The sequence below is a fragment of the Arachis duranensis genome, chromosome 2, assembly GCF_000817695.3.
Source record: "Arachis duranensis cultivar V14167 chromosome 2, aradu.V14167.gnm2.J7QH, whole genome shotgun sequence".
Classification (NCBI taxonomy): Eukaryota; Viridiplantae; Streptophyta; class Magnoliopsida; order Fabales; family Fabaceae; genus Arachis; species Arachis duranensis.
The window spans coordinates 45,375,934-45,380,658 of record NC_029773.3 but is presented as its reverse complement, the minus strand read 5'-3'; the positions used below and the strand labels follow the sequence as shown (position 1 = coordinate 45,380,658).

General features: G+C 40.1%; 1 non-coding gene across 1 annotated transcript; it reads right to left on the bottom strand.

Moving 5' to 3' along the window:
• Positions 1-1,704: 1,704 nt before the first annotated feature.
• Positions 1,705-1,812, bottom strand: LOC127745354 (small nucleolar RNA R71). Its single transcript, XR_008006551.1, has one exon. It is a non-coding gene; the product is annotated as a small nucleolar RNA R71 (small nucleolar RNA).
• Between the last annotated feature and the right edge of the window lie 2,913 nt (positions 1,813-4,725).

Genomic DNA, 4,725 nt, shown 5'->3' with positions numbered 1-4,725 from the left:
TTTAGACTAAAGCTTTAGACTAACATTGCATGATTCCTGGAATTCTCATTAAGAATTTTGATATCTTTATTTTCTTTTCCACTTAATTTTCGAAAAAGCACAAAAAATTTTACAAAATCAGAAAAACCAAAAATATTTTATGTTTCTTGTTGAGTCTAAAGTCTCATTTTAAGTTTGGTGTCAATTGCATGTTTTTGTTCTTCTTGCATTCATCCATGTGTCTTCAGTGATCTTCAAGATTGTTCTTGATGATTTCCTTGTTCTGATCTTTAAATTCTCTTGTCTTGAGTGTTTTGTTGTTTCTCATATGCATTCTCATTTTGTTAGTGTCAATAGTATACAAACTTCTAAGTTTGGTGTCTTGCATGCATTGTTTATTTGATTTTAGTTGCATTTTGATATTCCTCATTATTAAAAATCCAAAAATATTTTTAACTTGTGTCTTTTCAAGTCAATAACACAGAGAATTGAAGATTCAGAACATACAGCAGAGGAATTACACAGAAAAAGCTGGGCGTTCAAAACGCCCAGTAAGGAAGGCAAACTGGCATTTAAACGCCAGCCAGGGTGCCTGGCTGGGTGTTTAACGCCCAAAAGGGTAGTGCTTTGGGCGTTAAACGCCAGAATGTGCACCATTCTGGACGTTTAACGCCAGGATGGCACAAGAGGGAAGATTCTGTTTTCAATTCAAATTTTTTTTCAAGTTTTCAAAATTTTTTTTTCAAAATCAAATCTTTTTCAAATCAAATCTTTTCAATCAAATCTTTTTCAAAATCAATTTCTTTCGATTTTCAAAAATACTTGCTATCAATTAATGATTTGATTCAACATTTCAAGTATGTTGCCTTTTCTGTTGAGAAAGGTTTAAATGTTTGAATCATATCTTTTCTTGTTAGCCAAGTCATTAATTTTAAAATCAAATCTTTTTAAATTGTTTTTCAAATCATATTTTCTCAATCACATCTTTTTAAAACCATAACTTTTCAATCATATCTTCCTAATCACATCTTTTTCAAAATAGCTTTCAATCATATCTTTTTAATTTCTAATTTCAAAATCTTTTTCAAAAATCACTTAATTTCTTTTCCACCCTTGGTTTTGGAAAATCAATTAGTATTTTTCAAAATATTTTTCATTTATTTTCAAAAATTTCTTCCCCTCTTCTCACATCCTTCTATTTATGGACTAACACTCATCCTTAATGTATAATTCGAACTCCATCTTTCATTGATACGTTCGAATTTTCTACCTCTTCCTTCCATTTTTCTTTTCCTCTGACACCTTAACGAATCTCTATACTGCGACATAGAGGATTCCAAATTCTCTTGTTTTCTTCTCTTTCATATGAGCAGGAGCAAAGACAAAAGCATTCTTGTTGAGGCTGACCCTGAACCTGAAAGGACCTTGAAGCGAAAGCTAAGAGAAGCTAAGGCACAACTCTCTGTAGAGGACCTAACAGAAATCTTCAAAGAAGAAGAACCCATGGCAGCCGAAAACAACAACAATGCCAACAATGCAAGGAAGGTGCTAGGTGACTTTACTGCACCTACTCCCGACTTCTATGGGAGAAGCATCTCTATCCTTGCCATTGGAGCAAACAACTTTGAGCTTAAGCCTCAATTAGTTTCTCTAATGCAACAGAATTGCAAGTTTCATGGACTTCCATTGGAAGATCCTCATCAGTTTTTAGCTGAAAAATTGAGTAAGCTTAGAGTGGAAGTCCAAACCTTCAGACAGAAGGAAGGAGAATCCCTCTATGAAGCTTGGGAAAGATACAAACAATTAATCAGAAAGTGTCCTTCTGACATGCTTTCTGAATGGAGCATCATAGGTATCTTCTATGATGGTCTGTCTGAACTGTCCAAGATGTCCTTGGATAGCTCTGCTGGAGGATCTCTTCATCTGAAGAAGACGCCTGTAGAAGCTCAAGAGCTGATTGAAATGGTTGCAAATAACCAATTCATGTACACTTCTGAAATCCTGTGAACAATGGGACGAATCAGAAGAAAGGAGTTCTTGAGATTGATACTCTGAATGCCATATTGGCTCAGAATAAAATACTGATCCAGCAAGTCAATATGATTTCTCAAAGTCTGTCTGGAATTCAAAATGCACCAAGCAGTACTAAGGAAGCTTCATCTGAAGAAGAAGCTTATGATCCTGAGAACCCTTCAATGGAAGAGGTGAATTACATGGGAGAATCCTATGGAAACACCTATAATCCTTCATGGAGAAATCACCCAAATCTCTCATGGAAGGATCAACAGAGACCACAACAAGGTTTCAACAACAATAATGGTGGAAGAAACAGGTTTAGCAATAGCAAGCCTTTTCCATCATCTTCTCAGCAACAGACAGAGAATTCTAAGCAGAACCACTCTGACTTAGCAACCATGGTCTCTGATCTAATCAAAACCACTCAAAGTTTCATGACTGAAACAAGGTCCTCCATTAGAAATTTGGAGGCACAAGTGGGACAGCTGAGTAAGAAAATTACTGAACTCCCTCCTAGTACTCTTCCAAGCAATACAGAAGAAAATTCGAAAGGAGAGTGCAAGGCCATCAACATGGCCGAATTTGGAGAGGAGGGAGAGGCAGTGAACGCCACTGAGGAAGACCTCAATGGACGTCCACTGGCCTCCAATGGGTTCCCTAATGAGGAACCATGGGAATCTGAGGCTCATAATGAGACCATAGAGATTCCATTGGACTTACTTATGCCATTCATGAGCTCTGATGAGTATTCTTCATCTGAAGAGGATGAGTATGTCACTGAAGAGCAAGTTGCTAAATACCTTGGAGCAATCATGAAGCTAAATGACAAGTTATTTGGTAATGAGAGTTGGGAGGATGAACCCCCTTTACTCACCAAGGAACTGGATGACTTGTCTAGGCAGAGATTACCTCAAAAGAGACAAGATCCTAGAAGTTCTCAATACCTTGTGCCATAGGCACCATGACCTTCAAGAAGGCCTTGTGTGACCTAGGGTCAAGCATAAACCTCATGCCTCTCTCTGTAATGGAGAAGCTAGGAATCTTTGGGGTGCAAGCTGCAAAAATCTCACTAGAGATGGCAGACAACTCAAGAAAACAAGCCTATGGACTTGTAGAGGATGTTCTGGTAAAAGTTGAAGACCATTACATCCCTGCTGACTTCATAGTCCTAGAGACTGGAAGTGCATGGATGAATCCATCATCCTTGGCAGACCCTTCCTAGCCACAGCAAAGGATGTGATTGATGTGGACAGAGGAGAATTGGTCATTCAAGTGAATGAAGAATCCCTTGTGTTTAAGGCTCAAGGATATCCCTCTGTAACCATGGAGGGGAAGCATGAAGAGCTTCTCTCAAAATAGAGCCAAACAGAGTCCCCACAGTCAAACTCTAAGTTTGGTGTTGGGAGGCCACAACCAACTTCTAAGTTTGGTGTTGAACCCCCACATTCAAACTCTAAGTTTGGTGTTGGGAGGTTCCAACATTTCTCTGAGCATCTGTGAGGCTCCATGAGAGCCCAGTGTCAAGCTACTGACATTAAAGAAGCGCTTGTTGGGAGGCAACCCAATGTTATATTTATCTATTTTTCCTTTGTTATTTTTATGTTTTCTGTAGGTTGATGATCATGAGTAGTCACAAAATCAGTTGAAAAAGCAAAAACAGAATGAAAAACAGAAAGAAAAACAGCACACCCTGAAGGAAGACCTTGCTGGCGTTTAAACGCCAGTGAAGCTAGCAAATGGGCGTTTAACGCCCAGTCTGGCACCATTCTGGGCGTTTAACGCCAGAAAGGGGCACCAGACTGGCGTTAAACGCCAGGAAAGGGCAAGAAGCTGGCGTTAAACGCCAGAAATGGGTACCAGCCCGGCGTTTAACGCCAGAATTGGCACAGAGAGCATTTTTGCTCGCCACTTGGTGCAGGGATGACTTTTCCTTGACACCTCAGGATCTGTGGACCCCACAGGATCCCCACCTACCCCACCATTCTCTCTCTTCTTCACCCATTCACCAAGCACCTCAACACCTCTTTCCCAAAAACCCCTCACCTATCAAATCCCATCTTTCTCTTCACCACTCACATCCATCCTTTATAAAACCTCACCTACCTCAGCACTCAAATTCAAACCACTTTCCCTCCCAAACCCACCCTTCCATAACCAAACCCTACCCTTCTATCCACCCCTATATAAACCCATCTTCACTCCTTCATTTTCACACAACCTAAAAACTACTTCTCCCCCTTTGGCCATACTACAAAGCCATCTCCATCTCCTCTATTTCTTCTTCTACTACTCTCTTCTTTCTTCTTTTGCTCGAGGACGAGCAAATCTTTTAAGTTTGGTGTGGTAAAAGCATTGCTTTTTGTTTTTCCATAACCATTTATGGCATCTAAGGCAGGAGAAACCTCTAGAAAGAGGAAAGGGAAGGCAAAAGCTTCCACCTCCAAGTCATGGGAGATGGAGAGATTCATCTCAAGGGTGCATCAAGACCACTTCTATGAAGTTGTGGCCTTGAAGAAGGTGATCCCCGAGGTCCCTTTTTCACTCAAAAAGAGTGAATATCCGGAGATCCGACATGAGATCCGAAGAAGAGGTTGGGAAGTTCTTACCAACCCCATTCAACAAGTCGGAATCTTAATGGTTCAAGAGTTCTATGCCGATGCATGGATCACCAAGAACCATGATCAAAGTGTGAACCCGGACCCAAAGAATTGGCTTACAATGGTTCAGGGG